This window comes from Bombina bombina, chromosome 6, assembly GCF_027579735.1.
Source record: "Bombina bombina isolate aBomBom1 chromosome 6, aBomBom1.pri, whole genome shotgun sequence".
Lineage (NCBI taxonomy): Eukaryota > Metazoa > Chordata > Amphibia > Anura > Bombinatoridae > Bombina > Bombina bombina.
This window is the reverse complement of record NC_069504.1, coordinates 1,092,799,507-1,092,817,661: the sequence shown is the minus strand read 5'-3', so window position 1 is coordinate 1,092,817,661 and position 18,155 is coordinate 1,092,799,507. Positions and strand designations below refer to the sequence as shown.

The 18,155-nt window shown below is 40.4% G+C and overlaps 1 protein-coding gene across 1 annotated transcript in view; it reads right to left on the bottom strand.

Moving 5' to 3' along the window:
* ATXN10 (ataxin 10) overlaps nt 1-18,155 on the bottom strand; it is a gene marked incomplete in the record, with an annotated part of 986,216 nt that overhangs the window by 521,202 nt on the left and 446,859 nt on the right.

Sequence of the window (18,155 nt, the reverse complement as noted above, 5' to 3'; positions counted from 1 at the left end):
CGGGTTGTTCTGCTCTCCTCAGTCAGCGTGTTTCTAGCTACTGTGTGATCCAGTATCCAGCGCACTCCAGCTCCTACAGGTCGTATACATCTACTTTATTTACTTTACCTTTTAAGTACCTCATTATATTCATACTCTCTTGTCAAACCTATGCCATGCTGAGAATGACTCAGTAACACTGGTGTGTTTCACTGTTATCAGTATTAGTGGCTAGAACAGGACAGGAGGGCAACATCCACTAAAATCTTTAGTTGTTGCCTTGCTGTTACAAATTAACTAAAACTTGATGATATATTCTATACCTCTCACTCACATCTAATGCATATTAGATCTGTGATACAAGAATCCAACCTTAAAATACAGTAACAATAATAAAAAAAAAACATTGTATACTACCATGGATCCACAAGAGGTAGTAAATCAGGTGGTAGTACTGACCCAGAAGGTGGATACCCTATCCCAGACAATAAGGGATTTGCAGACAGAAAATCAAACAGTGAAAGATTGTTTGAGACCTACCCAAGCAGAATCACATGCATCTCTACCTGAAAATTTTTCAGGAATAAGATCACAATATAAGGAATTTAAAAATGCATGTATGTAAAACCTAAGACCTAATCATCTGATAGGATTAAGGTATTAATTAATCCATCATATAATTAACCATCATATCTTATTTAAGAGGTGAGCCACGCGCTTGGGCGGTTACCTATTAGAAAGTTATTCAATTAATTCAGTATGAGATCCTGGGACTTATAACGGCTATGTCCGCCATTTATGATGACCCTTTCAAGCAGAATACTGCAGAGATATCTTTACGCTCCCTAAAACAAGGTAGACATGCAGTAGAGGATTATATAGCTAAATTCAGAATACATGGCAAGGAGTCCCAATAGAATGAGGTATCCTTAAAAAATCAATTCCGACTTGGATTCTCGGACGACAAAGGATGAACTCTCACGCACAGGTATCCCAGGCACTCTGGGAGAACTTTTCACCTTATCCACGTCCATTGACACTGGTTTGAGAGAGCGTGGTATGGAGTGATCTGGAAGCGATTCATCCTACAGAAAATATACCTCACCTGCCTCTCCCTCAAAAGAACCAGAGACCCCAATGGAGATTGGATTCATCAGAGGTCCACTTACATCACAAGAGAAGTTTAGGAGGCGTACTCAGAATCACTGCATGTACTGTGCTTCCAGTGACCATGACGTGAAGTCCTGTCCCATACTCAAGAAGTCGAAGTCTGGTATGATTCCAAACTTAAGTTTTGCAAATATCATTAAGGATAATACTGCATCCTATTTCACATTACCCCTCTCTTTGCAGTGGGATCAAACCAGGATCGACAGTGAAGCCATAGTAGACACCGGCGCCTGTGGTAATTACATTGATGAGGAGTTTGTCTCAAGAAATAAAACACCTACACTCACTAAACGCCTCCCTGTGTCAGTTAATCTTATAGATGGTAAACCAATTTCTTCTGGACCTATATTTAAGCAGACCATACCCCTACTTTTCTGTACTGGTTCAGGACATAGAGAAATACTGTCATTTGATGTACTGGCCTCCCCATATGTACCCCTTAATCTTAGGTATGAACCTACACTAACCAACATTTAACTGGCAAGACAGGACTTTAACACTTGACTCACATTTTTGTTTAAAGATCTGCTTCCCTTTAGAGAATATTTTGTTTCTTTCAGACCCAACAGTTCCTCTTGAATACTCAGATTTCTCTGATGTGTTTAGTAAAAAGGAGGCTGAGATTCTCCCTCCACATAGACCTTACAATTGCCCCATAGATCTACTCCCAGGTGCATCCATTCCTTTTGGACACGTATATCCCTTGTCAAAACCAGAATTGCAACATTTAAAAGATTATATATCCAAGATAATCTTGCCAAAGGTTTCATTAGGCCCTCAACATCCCCAGCAGGGGTAGGTATATTTTTTGCAAAAAATAAAGACGGTACACTTAGACCAATAATAGATTACAGAGAACTAACAAAATAACTCAGAAGAATCGTTATCGGTTACCCCTATCATCAGAATTAATCGAGAGGTTACGCGGTGCAGTGGTCTTTACAAACTTGGACCTTAGGGGTGCCTATAACCTCGTGAAAATCAGGGCCGGTGACGAATGGCTGACAGCTTTCCGTACCCATTACAGGTTATTTGAATATACTGTCATGCCATTTGGACTATGTAATGCCCCAGCGACATTCCAATGCTTCAAAAACTACATATTTAGGGATATCTTTGATGTTTTCATTGTGGTATATTTAGACGATATTCTAATATTTTCTAAAACACAAGAACTCATAGCTCATGTCAGAACCGTTCTGGCCAGGTTACGAAATGATACACCAAAATCCCGAAAAGATGTACAAAAGTTCTTAGTGTTCGCGAATTTCTATCGCAGGTTTATACATAATTTCACAACAATAGCCAAGCCACTGACAGATTTAACAAGACAAGCTTTTCGCTTGGACACAGAAAACACAGTTGGTATTTGAACAACTCAAGACATGTTTTACCACAGCACCAGTGCTACGGTTTCCAGATACAAACTCACAGTTCATTGTAGAGGTGGATGCCTTAGAATTTGCTATAGGGGCAGTTCTATCCCAAAAGCATTCTGTGACTGATATCATGCACCCAGTTGCTTACTACTCTAGGGTTATGACTCAAGCTGAGAGGAAATACCCTGTAGGGGAAAAAGAACTGCTAGCCATTAAGTCCTCCTTCGAACAATGGCGGCACTTATTAGAAGGTGCGACTCAGCCGATAATCGTGTTGACTGACCATAAAAACCTTCAATACCTGCGCACTAACAGGACATTGTCGGCTCGACAACTACGATGGAGTCTATACTTCTCTCGTTTGATTTCGTAATCACGTATCGCCCCGGGAGAAGGAACGGAAAAGCGGATGCCCTCTCTAGAAAAGACCCAGTACCACCAGTATGTAACAACCCACTACTGTACTCCAGAAAGAGATTTTTTTAGGCATCTTAGCCCAAACTCAGGTGGAATTCAGAATCAAGCAAGCTCAAGATCCCTCTACACACTCGCATTTATTACAACGGAATGTAGATGGATTGATATACCATAACACTAAACTTTACATCCCTCATACTTTGAGACATGAAGTTGTGAAGTCCACTCATGAGTCTCCATTAGTTGGACATATGGGTTTCCAAAAGACTCTAGATGTACTTCAACGTAGTTTTTGGTGGACATCAATGACATCTTATGTCAAGAAGTTCGTGACCCAGTGTACAGTCTGTTCCACTTCCAAACCTTCTCATCGACTTCCTGTTGGACTTTTGCAGCCTTATCCAATTCCAAAGATTCCTTGGACAGATGTTTCAATGGATTTCATCGTAGACCTTCCGAAATCATCTTCATACACCATCATATTTGTAGTAGTTGATATGTTCTCCAAGATGGCTCATTTCGTTCCGATTCAAAAGACTCCCACAGCAGAACAAACTGCTTACATCTTCATCAAGGAGATTGTACGTTTGCATGGTTTACCGACTTCGGTTCTTAGCGTTAGGGGGTCACAATTCACCTCTAGGTCCTGGAGGCAACTTTTTACAGCATTACACATGACTCAAAAACTTAGCACTTCATTCCATCCGCAGACCAATGGACAAACGGAGAGGACAAATCAGTGGCTCAAGCAATACTTACGTTGTTAATGCTCGCACCAGCAGGAGACCTGAACTACCTACTTACCATTGGCAGAGTTCGCCTACAACACGAAAAGCTCAACTACTGAACAAAGCCCCTTCTATATCAACTACGGACTGCACCCACGGATAGACTACTATCCACGTATTGAAAGTTTGTGTCCAAAAGTTAACGATCGTATGAAGAACATCACACAAATTCTCCATTATCCAGAACAATATCAAACATGCTCAATCCTACCATAAAAAATACTATGACCTCAGACATAGACCCCAACCATCTTACCACATAGGGCAAAAGGTCTGGTTATCCACCAAGAATATGAAATTACAGACCCCATCCAGGAAACTCTTAGTAAATTGTTTATTGGACCATTTCCTATAACTGCACTACCAAACCCAGTCACGATCACCCTACAATTACCAGAAACTCGTAAACTCCATTCAACTTTCCACGTCTCTCTCGTCAAACCTTGTCACACCAGTGATTCCACCCTCACAACATTTCCAGTGTCCTCATTACCTGATGACCAATTTGAGGTTCAAGCAATTATGGACTCTCGACGACGCCATGGCATCCTTGAATACCTGGTACATTGGAAAGGTTATGACCATGCTGAGGATTCCTGGGAGCCAGCTTCCAATCTTAGTGCTTGTAGATTGGTCTCTATCTTCCATAGAAGAAACCCTGACAGACCATCTCCTTGACCCTCACAGTGGGTCTTTTGGGGAGGGGTGCTATGTCAGGATACATACGAGTTACATCTAATTTCTACCTGGCCCTTTAACTGAAGTAGCTGACTAAACTATAAATGGCTCCTTCTCCCCATTACACCTTGTTGGATTATTGAGGTTTCCGCAGTCTGTCTTCCTCCTTCAGCTGCAGTACCTTACACTTTATCTAACCTTGTGCTTTGCTAAGTACAAATATTACTAAGTAAGCTCTTACTAGGATTCCTGGTTCCTGAGCAAATTCATCCGTGGTTATGCTTGTGTGCTACTGGGGAGAGACACAGTGACAGGTGACGTCATCAGCTGCAGCCTTCCAAGCTCTCTGCTGGCGTTCACTCCACGGGTCGTTCTGCTCTCCTTAGTCAGCATGTTTCTAGCTACTGTGTGATCCAGTATCCAGCGCACTCCAGCTCCTACAGGTCGTATACATCTATACTTAAGTTTATGTATAACTGTTCAGATTTGTGAACTTCATACCTCACGTTCAGCTACATTCAATTTCCACTTTCCTTGTGTTGTCTATTTGTTTGCCGCAAATACGCTACCTGAACCACGCTCTCAAGGAGTATATGTTTACTAGCTGAAATCATCTTGCGCTTATTCCATTCCGATTGATATTGCAAAAGGTTGTTCTTAGCTGTGTAACTTTGCCTACAAAATGGTTACTTCTGCTTAATTTACTTAACCTTAAGTACTTCATTATATTCATACTCTCTTGTCAAACCTATGCCATGCTGAGAATGATTCAGTAACACCGGTGTTTCACTGTTATTAGTGGCTAGAACAGGACAGGAGGGCAACATCCACTAAAATCTTTATTTGTTGCCTTGCTGTTACAAATTAACTAAAACTTGAGGATATATTCTATACCTCTCACTCACATCTAATGCATATTAGATCTGTGATAGCTACTAAGAGACTCAACTCATTTATTTTTTTCTATGATTAAGAGCTGTCATGACATGAAATCCACCTGACTTAGTCTGACTTCATCTGACTCACCAATTCATTTTAAAAAAAATTGTATATGCTTTATGCAAACAAATTCATTTTGGATGACTTTAATAGACACCATTTTTCTATTGTGCATAAGAGATTATGTATAAGCGCTATGCATGCTTGTGTAGAACTGATACCACCCACAGCTGATCTGAATGACAAGGACATGCCTACATATGTTTGAAAAGCAAATTTTAGTTTGAAATGTAAGAACTCATTATTTTGAATGAGCATAAAATTGCCGTCACAGGCAAAATACCACACTAGTAATTGAAATAAAATACTTTACACAAAAAGGTATTCAGTATTTTAATTTTAAATGCTACATTTAACTTGTTTCAGCATTAAGAACACTGCAATTCAAAATCAGACATTTGAAATATTGTGGTTTAACATGACCACCATTTGCAAAATCCTTGTACCAAGATTTCAAAGTCTCTTAAATTATACTCTACGAACATGAAAACTCAACATATTTGTAGAAACTAGAGGATCAGATTGAGACATCTTGCAAATGTAAGAGAAAAAAACATATAAAGCAAAATTATCAATTTCCTTATATGGCAGTTTTAGGAATGGGGAAAAAAAAGCAAATAGCATAGCCCTCTGAGCATAGAAAAAAAGCAAGAGGCATATAGGAAGTGGGGTTAAAAAAATTAAATTATTTGGCGCTAACAACATCCGGAAATGACGCAACTCGCCTCATGGCAGACGCAACCTTTGAGCATGGAAACCTGGCGTCAACTAAGACAAAAGAAATGACGAATTTGCGACACCGAACGTACCTTCGCGCCAAAAAAAATCTCTCGCCAAGAATGACGCAATAAATATCAGCATTTTGCGATCTCGCGAGCCTAATTTTGCCCGCGAAAATTAAATGAAAAATAGTCAATTTAAAGAAAAAGACTATACCCCAGGTAAGAAAAAAATAACTTCCTAAAAATGTTTTTCCCAATTTTGAAACTGATAGTCAGCAAAAGGAATATACATAAACCTGACTCATGGCAAATATAAGTACAATACATATATTTAGAACTTTACATTAATACATAAAGTGCCAGACCATAGCTGAGAGTGTCTTAAGTAATAAAAAACATAATTTATGTAAGAACTTACCTGATAAATTCATTTCTTTCATATTAGCAAGAGTCCATGAGCTAGTGACGTATGGGATATACATTCCTACCAGGAGGGGCAAAGTTTCCCAAACCTCAAAATGCCTATAAATACACCCCTCACCACACCCACAATTCAGTTTAACGAATAGCCAAGGATTGGGGTGATAAACAAGTGCGAAAGCATATAAAATAAGGAATTGGAATAATTGTGCTTTATACAAAAATCATAACCACCACAAAAAAAGGGTGGGCCTCGTGGACTCTTGCTAATATGAAAGAAATGAATTTATCAGGTAAGTTCTTACATAAATTATGTTTTCTTTCATGTAATTAGCAAGAGTCCATGAGCTAGTGACGTATGGGATAATGATTACCCAAGATGTGGATCTTTCCACGCAAGAGTCACTAGAGAGGGAGGGATAAAATAAAGACAGCCAATTCCTGCTGAATAATCAACACCCAAAATAAAGTTTAATGAAAAACATAAGCAGAAGATTCAAACTGAAACCGCTGCCTGACGTACTTTTCTACCAAAAACTGCTTCAGAAGAAGAAAATACATCAAAATGGTAGAATTTAGTAAAAGTATGCAAAGAGGACCAAGTTGCTGCTTTGCAAATTTGATCAATCGAAGCTTCATTCCTAAACGCCCAGGAAGTAGAAACTGACCTAGTAGAATGAGCTGTAATCCTTTGAGGCGGAGTTTTACCCGACTCAACATAGGCAAGATGAATTAAAGATTTCAACCAAGATGCCAAAGAAATGGCAGAAGCTTTCTGGCCTTTTCTAGAACCGGAAAAGATAACAAATAAACTAGAAGTCTTTCGGAAAGACTTAGTAGCTTCAACATAATATTTCAAAGCTCTAACAACATCCAAAGAATGTAACGATTTCTCCTTAGAATTCTTAGGATTAGGACATAATGAAGGAACCACAATTTCTCTACTAATGTTGTTGGAATTCACAACTTTAGGTAAAAATTCAAAAGAAGTTCGCAACACTGCCTTATCCTGATGAAAAATCAGAAAAGGAGACTCACAAGAAAGAGCAGATAATTCAGAAACTCTTCTGGCAGAAGAGATTGCCAAAAGGAACAAAACTTTCCAAGAAAGTAATTTAATGTCCAATGAATGCATAGGTTCAAACGGAGGAGCTTGAAGAGCCCCTAGAACCAAATTCAAACTCCAAGGAGGAGAAATTGACTTAATGACAGGTTTTATACGAACCAAAGCTTGTACAAAACAATGAATATCAGGAAGATTAGCAATCTTTCTGTGAAAAAGAACAGAAAGAGCAGAGATTTGTCCTTTCAAGGAACTTGCGGACAAACCTTTATCTAAACCATCCTGAAGAAACTGTAAAATTCTTGGAATTCTAAAAGAATGCCAAGAAAAATGATGAGAAAGACACCAAGAAATATAAGTCTTCCAGACTCTATAATATATCTCTCTGGATACAGATTTACGAGCCTGTAACATAGTATTAATCACAGAGTCAGAGAAACCTCTTTGACTAAGAATCAAGCTTTGAGATCCTGATGGAAAAAAGGACCTTGCGACAGAAGGTCTGGTCGTAGCGGAAGAGTCCACGGATGGCAAGAGGCCATCTGGACAAGATCCGCATACCAAAACCTGTGAGGCCATGCCGGAGCTACCAGCAGAACAAACTAGCATTCCTTCAGAATCTTGGAGATTACTCTTGGAAGAAGAACTAGAGGCGGAAAGATATAAACAGGATGATACTTCCAAGGAAGTGATAATGCATCCACTGCTTCCTCCTGAGGATCCCGGGATCTGGACAGATACCTGGGAAGTTTCTTGTTTAGATGGGACGCCATCAGATCTATTTCTGGAAGCTCCCATATTTGAACAATCTGAAGAAATACCTCTGGGTGAAGAGACCATTCGCCCGGATGCAACGTTTGGCGACTGAGATAATCCGCTTCCCAATTGTCTATACCTGGGATATGAACCGCAGAGATTAGACAGGAGCTGGATTCCGCCCAAACCAGAATTCGAGATACTTCTTTCATAGCCAGAGGACTGTGAGTCCCTCCTTGATGATTGATGTATGCCACAGTTGTGACATTGTCTGTCTGAAAACAAATGAACGATTCTCTCTTCAGAAGAGGCCAAGACTGAAGAGCTCTGAAAATTGCACGGAGTTCCAAAATATTGATCGGTAATCTCACCTCCTGAGATTCCCAAACTCCTTGTGCCGTCAGAGATCCCCACACAGCTCCCCAACCTGTGAGACTTGCATCTGTTGAAATTACAGTCCAGGTCGGAAGCACAAAAGAAGCCCCCTGAATTAAACAATGGTGATCTGTCCACCACGTTAGAGAGTGTCGTACAATCGGTTTTAAAGATATTAATTGAGATATCTTTGTGTAATCCCTGCACCATTGATTCAGCATACAGAGCTGAAGAGGTCGCATGTGAAAACGAGCAAAGGGGATCGCGTCCGATGCAGCAGTCATAAGACCTAGAATTTCCATGCATAAGGCTACCGAAGGGAATGATTGTGACTGAAGGTTTCGACAAGTTACCCTTGTCTGAGGAATCAATGAACTTTTTGGTAAATTGATCCTCCAACCATGATCTTGAAGAAACAACACAAGTCGATTCGTATGAGATTCTGCTAAATGTAAAGACTGAGCAAGTACCAAGATATCGTCCAAATAAGGAAATACCACAATACCCTGTTCTCTGATTACAGACAGAAGGGCACCGAGAACCTTTGTAAAAATTCTTGGAGCTGTAGCTAGGCCAAACGGCAGAGCCACAAACTGGTAATGCTTGTCCAGAAAAGAGAATCTCAGGAACTGATAATGATCTGGATGAATCGGAATATGCAGATAAGCATCCTGTAAATCTATTGTGGACATATAATGCCCTTGCTGAACAAAAGGCAAGATAGTCCTTACAGTTACCATTTTGAACGTTGGTATCCTTACATAACGATTCAATATTTTTAGATCCAGAACTGGTCTGAAGGAATTCTCCTTCTTTGGTACAATGAAGAGATTTGAATAAAACCCCATCCCCTGTTCCAGAACTGGAACTGGCATAATTACTCCAGCAAACTCTAGATCTGAAACACAATTCAGAAATGCTTGAGCTTTCACTGGATTTACTGGGACACGGGAAAGAAAAAATCTCTTTGCAGGAGGTCTCATCTTGAAACCAATTCTGTACCCTTCTGAAACAATGTTCTGAATCCAAAGATTGTGAACAGAATTGATCCAAATTTCTTTGAAAAAACGTAACCTGCCCCCTACCAGCTGAGCTGGAATGAGGGCCGCACCTTCATGTGGACTTAGAAGCAGGCTTTGCCTTTCTAGAAGGCTTGGATTTATTCCAGACTGGAGATGGTTTCCAAACTGAAACTGCTCCTGAGGATGAAGGATCAGGCTTTTGTTCTTTGTTGAAACGAAAGGAACGAAAACGATTATTAGCCCTGTTTTTACCCTTAGATTTTTTATCCTGTGGTAAAAAAGTTCCTTTCCCACCAGTAACAGTTGAGATAATGGAATCCAACTGAGAACCAAATAATTTGTTACCCTGGAAAGAAATGGAAAGTAGAGTTGATTTAGAAGCCATATCAGCATTCCAAGTTTTAAGCCATAAAGCTCTTCTAGCTAAAATAGCTAGAGACATAAACCTGACATCAACTCTGATAATATCAAAAATGGCATCACAGATAAAATTATTAGCATGCTGAAGAAGAATAATAATATTATGAGAATCATGATCTGTTACTTGTTGTGCTAAAGTCTCCAACTAAAAAGTTGAAGCTGCAGCAACATCAGCCAAAGATATAGCAGGTCTAAGAAGATTACCTGAACACAGATAAGCTTTTCTTAGAAAGGATTCAATTTTCCTATCTAAAGGATCTTTAAAAGAAGTACCATCTGACGTAGGAATAGTAGTACGTTTAGCAAGAGTAGAAATAGCCCCATCAACTTTAGGGATTTTGTCCCAAAATTCTAATCTGTCAGACGGCACAGGATATAATTGCTTAAAACGTTTAGAAGGAGTAAATGAATTACCCAATTTATCCCATTCTCTGGAAATTACTTCAGAAATAGCATTAGGAACAGGAATAACCACAGGAGATTTAAACACCTTATCTAAACGTTTAGAATTAGTATCAAGAGGACCAGAATCCTCTATTTCTAAAGCAATTAGTACTTCTTTAAGTAAAGAACGAATAAATTCCATTTTAAATAAATATGAAGAGTTATCAGCATCAATCTCTGAGACAGAATCCTCTGAACCAGAAGAGTCATCAGAATCAGAATGATGATGTTCATTTAAAAATTCATCTGTAGAGAGAGAAGTTTTAAAAGATTTTTTATGTTTACTAGAAGGAGAAATAACAGACATAGCCTTCTTAATGGATTCAGAAACAAAATCTCTTATGTTATCAGGAACATTCTGCACCTTAGATGTTGAGGGAACTGCAACAGGCAATGGTACATTACTAAAGGAAATATTATCTGCTTTAACAAGTTTGTCATGACAATTAATACAAACAACAGCCGGAGGAATAGCTACCAAAAGTTTACAGCAGATACACTTAGCTTTGGTAGTTCCAGCACTAGACAGCGATTTTCCTGAAGTATCTTCTGACTCAGATGCAACGTGAGACATCTTGCAATATGTAAGAGAAAAAACAACATATAAAGCAAAATTGATCAAATTCCTTAAATGACAGTTTCAGGAATGGGAAAAAATGCCAATAAACAAGCTTCTAGTAACCAGAAGCAAAGAAAAAATGAGACTGAAATAATGTGGAGACAAAAGCGACGCCCATATTTTTTGGCGCCAAATAATACGCCCACATTGTTTGGCGCCTAAATGACGCCACATCCGGAACGCCGACACTTTTGGCGCAAAAGGACGTCAAAAAATGACGCAACTTCCGGCGACACATATGACGCCGTTAACAGAAAAGATTTTTTGCGCCAAAAAAGTCCGCGCCAAGAATGACGCAATAAAATGAAGCATTTTCAGCCCCCGCGAGCCTAACAGCCCACAGGGAAAAAAAGTCAAATTTTTAAGGTAAGAAAAAATGATTGATTCAAACGCATTATCCCAAATATGAAACTGACTGTCTGAAAATAAGGAATGTTGAACATTCTGAGTCAAGGCAAATAAATGTTTGAATACATATATTTAGAACTTTATAAATAAAGTGCCCAACCATAGCTTAGAGTGTCACAGAAAATAAGATTTACTTACCCCAGGACACTCATCTACATGTTTGTAGAAAGCCAAACCAGTACTGAAACGAAAATCAGCAGAGGTAATGGTATATAAATAAGAGTATATCGTCGATCTGAAAAGGGAGGTAAGAGATGAATCTCTACGACCGATAACAGAGAACCTATGAAATAGACCCCGTAGAAGGAGATCACTGCATTCAAATAGGCAATACTCTCCTCACATCCCTCTGACATTCACTGCACGCTGAGAGGAAAACCGGGCTCCAACTTGCTGCGGAGCGCATATCAACGTAGAATCTAGCACAAACTTACTTCACCACCTCCATAGGAGGCAAAGTTTGTAAAACTGAATTGTGGGTGTGGTGAGGGGTGTATTTATAGGCATTTTGAGGTTTGGGAAACTTTGCCCCTCCTGGTAGGAATGTATATCCCATACGTCACTAGCTCATGGACTCTTGCTAATTACATGAAAGAAACATACTTACCGAAAGACACCTATCTACATATAGCAAATAGCCAAACCAGTACTGAAACAGTAACAGTAAAGGTAATGGAATATGAGAGTATAATTCGTCGATCTGAAAAGGGAGGTAGGAGATGAATCTCTACGACCGATAACAGAGAACCTTTGAAAAGATTTCCTGTGAGGAAAACCATAAAATCAAGTAGGCAATTCTCTCTTCACATCCCTCTGACATTCACTGTACTCAGAGGAATCGGGCTTCAAAATGCTGAGAAGAGAATATCACAGAAGAAAATCAAGCACAAACTTACTTCACCACCTCCATAGGGAGCAAAGTTTGTAAAACTGAATTGTGGGTGTGGTGAGGGGTGTATTTATAGGCATTTTGAGGTTTGGGAAACTTTGCCCCTCCTGGTAGGATTGTATATCCCATACGTCACTAGCTAATGGACCCAATTACATGAAAGAAATAATCATTATCTATATTGCAGGAACTTTTAAAATACACAAAAGAATGTGCAACCAATTACAGAAATCCTATGAATTAACTAATTATCATTCAACCAGCAGTTAAACGTTAATTGTTTTATAATTTACTTGACCGTATAAACACTTAAAGGGCCTGTAAACCTAAAAAATAATGTTATATAATTCTGCACATAGTGCTGCCCAGATGCGTTCAGAGGGAAAACCAGACCCGATCAGTAGAGCACAGAGGGCGGGTCTGAAAAACCCTCTTTTTTTAATAAAAATTCCAGCGGCAATATTAGGTTCTGTAAAGCTAGCACTAATATAACGTTATATAATTCTGCACTATGTGCAAAATTCTATAACATTATTTTCTAGGTTTACTGACCCTTTAAGTGTGGCTAAAGCAGCCATAAAGAAAAGAAGAACATTTACTTCTATTAGCAAATATGCTCTATTATCTTGTTATCCTTTGCTGAAAGAACAGCACTGCACTACTGGCAGCTAACTGTACACATCTAGTTAGCCAATCACAAGAGACAAATGTGTGTAGGCACCAATAAGCAGCAGCTCCCACTAGTGTAGGATATGTGTGTATTAATTTTCAAAATGGGATACCAAGAGAATAAAGCACATTTAAAAATAGAAGTGAATTTAAAAATGACATGTTCTATACGAATCATGCAAGTTTAATTTTGCCTTTCCTATCCCTTTAAAGACCGCAAAACTACTAAAAACACAATTTATGCTTACCTGATAAATTTATTTCTCTTGTGGTGTATCCAGTCCACGGATCATCCATTACTTGTGGGATATTCTCATTCCCAACAGGAAGTTGCAAGAGGACACCCACAGCAGAGCTGTAATATAGCTCCTCCCCTAACTGTCATAGCCAGTCATTCGACCGAAAACAAGCCGAGAAAGGAGGAACCATAGGGTGCAGTGGTTACTGTAGTTTAAATTTAAAAATTACCTGCTTTAAAATGACAGGGCGGGCCGTGGACTGGATACAACACAAGAGAAATAAATTTATCAGGTAAGCATAAATTGTGTTTTCTCTTGTAAGGTGTATCCAGTCCACGGATCATCCATTACTTGTGGGATACCAATACCAAAGCTAAAGTACATGGATGAAGGGAGGGACAAGGCAGGTACTTAAATGGAAGGAACCACTGCCTGTAAAACCTTTTCTCCCAAATATAGCCTCCGAAGAAGCAAAAGTATCAAATTTGAGAAGCCTCATTTTTAAAGGCCCAAGTGGAAGCCACAGCTCTAGTGGAATGAGCTGTAATCCTTTCAGGAGGCTGCTGTCCAGCAGTCTCATAGGCTAAGCGGATTATGCTTCTTAGCCAAAAAGAAAGAGAGGTTGCCGAAGCCTTTTGATCTCTCCTCTGTCCAGAGTAGACAACAAACAAAGCAGATGTTTGTCGAAAATCTTTAGTAGCTTGTAAGTAAAACTTTAAAGCACGGACCACGTCCTCCAGATTGTGTAATAGACGTTCCTTCTTCGAAGAAGGATTAGGACACAAGGATGGAACAACAATCTCTTGATTGATATTCTTGTTAGATACCATCTTAGGTAAGAACCCAGGTTTGGTACGCAGGACTACCTTATCCGTATGAAAAATCAGATAAGGAGAATCACATTATAAGGCAGATAGCTCAGAGACTCTACGAGCCGAGGAAATAGCTACCAAAAAAAGAACTTTCCAAGATAAAAGTTTGATATCTATGGAATGAAGAGGTTCAAACGGAACTCCTTGAAGAACCTTAAGAACCAAATTTAAGCTCCATGGTGGAGCAACAGGTTTAAACACAGGCTTGATTTTAACTAAAGCCTGACAAAATGCCTGAACGTCTGGAACATCTGCCAGACGCTTGTGCAAAAGAATAGACAGAGCAGAAATCTGTCCCTTTAAGGAACTAGCTGACAATCCTTTTTCCAAACCTTCTTGGAGAAAAGATAATATCCTGGCAATCCTGACCTTACTCCATGAGTAACCCTTGGATTCACACCAATAAAGATATTTACGCCATATCTTATGTTAAATTTGCCTGTTGACAGGCTTTCGTGCCTGTATTAAGGTATCAATAACTGACTCGGAGAAGCCACGCTTTGATAAAATCAAGCGTTCAATCTCCAGGCAGTCAGCCTCAGAGAAATTAGATTTGGATGGTTGAAAGGACCCTGAAGTAGAAGGTCCTGTCTCAGAGGTAGAGACCATGGTGGAAAGGATGACATGTCCACTAGATCTGCATACCAGGTCCTGCGTGGCCACGCAGGTGCTATCAGAATCACTGATGCTCTCTCCTGCTTGATCTTGGCAATCAGTCGAGGGAGCAGAGGAAACAGTGGAAACACATAAGCCAGGTTGAAATACCAGGGCGCTGCTAGAGCATCTATCAGTGTTGCCTTGGGATCCCTGGACCTGGATCCGTAACACGGAAGCTTGGCGTTCTGGCGAGACGCCATGAGATCCAGTTCTGGTTTGCCCCAACGATGAATCAGTTGTGCAAAAACCTCCAGATGGAGTTCCCACTCTCCCGGATGAAAAGTCTGACGACTTAGAAAATCCGCCTCCCAGTTCTCTACACCTGGGATATGGATAGCTGATAGGTGGCAAGAGTGAATCTCTGCCCAGCGAATTATTTTTGAAACTTCTAACATCGCTAGGGAACTTCTTGTTCCCCCTTGATGGTTGATGTAAGCTACAGTCGTGATGTTGTCCGACTGAAATCTGATGTACCTCAGAGTTGCTAACTGAGGCCAAGCCTGAAGAGCATTGAATATCGCTCTTAGTTCCAGAATATTTATTGGAAGGAGAGACTCCTCCTGAGTCCACGATCCCTGAGCCTTCATGGAATTCCAGACTGCACCCCAACCTAGAAGGCTGGCATCTGTTGTTACAATTGTCCAATCTGGCCTGCGAAAGGTCATACCTTTGGACAGATGGACCCGAGATAGCCACCAGAGAAGAGAATCCCTGGTCTCTTGGTCCAGATTCAGTTGAGGGGACAAATCTGTGTAATCCCCGTTCCACTGACTGAGCATGCATAGTTGCAGCGGTCTGAGATGTAAGCGTGCAAACGGCACTATGTCCATTGCCGCTACCATTAAGCCGATTTTTTCCATACACTGAGCCACCAAAGGGCGCGGAAGGGAATGAAGAACCCGGCAGGAATTTAGAAGCTTTGATAACCTGGACTCCGTCAGGTAAATTTTCATTTCTATAGAATCTATCAGAGTCCCTAGAAAGGAAACTCTTGTGAGGGGGGATAGAGAACTCTTTTCCTCGTTCACTTTCCACCCATTCAACCTCAGAAATGCCAGTACTACGTCCGTATGAGACTTGGCAATTTGGAAGTTTGATGCCTGTATCAGGATGTCGTCTAAATAAGGGGCTACTGCTATGCCCCGCGGCCTTAGGACCGCCAGAAGCGACCCTAGAACCTTTGTAAAGATTCTTGGGGCTGTAGCTAATCCAAAGGGAAGAGCTACAAACTGTTAATGCTTGTCTAGAAAGGCAAACCTGAGAAACCGATGATGATCTTTGTGTATCGGAATGTGAAGATAAGCATCCTTTAGATCCACTGTAGTCATATATTGACCCTCCTGGATCATTGGTAGGATGGTACGAATAGTTTCCATCTTGAATGATGGAACTTTGAGGAATTTGTTTAAGATCTTTAGATCCAAAATTGGTCTGAAGGTTCCCTCTTTTTTGGGAACCACAAACAGATTTGAGTAAAAACCCTGTCCCTGTTCCTCCTTTGGAACTGGATGGATCACTCCCATAACTAGGAGGTCTCGTACACAGTGTAAGAATGCCTCTCTCTTTATCTGGTTTGCAGATAATTGTGAAAGGTGAAATCTCCCTTTTGGGGGGAAAAGTTTGAAGTACAGGAGATATCCCTGGGATATAATTTCCAACGCCCAGGGATCCTGAACATCTCTTGCCCACGCCTGGGCGAAGAGTGAAAGTCTGCCCCCTACTAGATCCGTTACCGGATAGGGGGCCGTTCCTTCATGCTGTCTTAGAGGCAGCAGCAGGCTTTTTGGCCTGCTTACCTTTTTTCCAGGTCTGGATTGGTCTCCAGACCGTCTTGGATTGAGCAAAAGTTCCCTCTTGTTTAGCATTAGAGGAAGTTTCGAAAGGCACGAAAAACAGAATTTATGTTTACCTGATAAATTACTTTCTCCAACGGTGTGTCCGGTCCACGGCGTCATCCTTACTTGTGGGATATTCTCTTCCCCAACAGGAAATGGCAAAGAGCCCAGCAAAGCTGGTCACATGATCCCTCCTAGGCTCCGCCTTCCCCAGTCATTCGACCGACGTAAAGGAGGAATATTTGCATAGGAGAAATCATATGATACCGTGGTGACTGTAGTTAAAGAAAATAAATCATCAGACCTGATTAAAAAAAACCAGGGCGGGCCGTGGACCGGACACACCGTTGGAGAAAGTAATTTATCAGGTAAACATAAATTCTGTTTTCTCCAACATAGGTGTGTCCGGTCCACGGCGTCATCCTTACTTGTGGGAACCAATACCAAAGCTTTAGGACACGGATGATGGGAGGGAGCAAATCAGGTCACCTAGATGGAAGGCACCACGGTTTGCAAAACCTTTCTCCCAAAAATAGCCTCAGAAGAAGCAAAAGTATCAAATTTGTAAAATTTGGTAAAAGTGTGCAGTGAAGACCAAGTCGCTGCCTTACATAACTGATCAACAGAAGCCTCGTTCTTAAAGGCCCATGTGGAAGCCACAGCCCTAGTGGAATGAGCTGTGATTCTTTCCGGAGGCTGCCGTCCGGCAGTCTCATAAGCCAATCTGATGATGCTTTTAAGCCAAAAAGATAGAGAGGTAGAAGTTGCTTTTTGACCTCTCCTTTTACCAGAATAAACAACAAACAAGGAAGATGTTTGTCTGAAATCCTTTGTAGCATCTAAATAGAATTTTAGAGCACGGACAACGTCCAAATTGTATGTGAAAAAGTATGAAGGAATTGTTCAAATTTCACCAAAATTTCACCACAGTAACTTAAAGCCTTAAAAGTATTGCACACCAAATTTGAAAGCTTTAACCCTTAAAATAACGGAACCGGAGCCGTTTTTACAATTAACCCCTATACAGTCCCAGGTATCTGCTTTGCTGAGACCCAACCAAGCCCAGAGGGGAATACGATACCAAATGATGCCTTCTATAAGCTTTTTCAGTGGTTCTTAGCTCCTCACACATGCATCTGCATGCCTTGCTCTCCAAAAACAACTGCGCATTAGTGGCGCGAAAATGAGGCTCTGCCTATGACTAGAAAGGCCCCCATCTGAAAAAGGTGTCCAATACAGTGCCTGCCGTTTTTATTAAAAGTAATAATCTGCCAAATATACTTAGTAAAGTAATCGTTTTAGCCCAGAAAAATGTCTACCAGTTTTTTAAGCCCT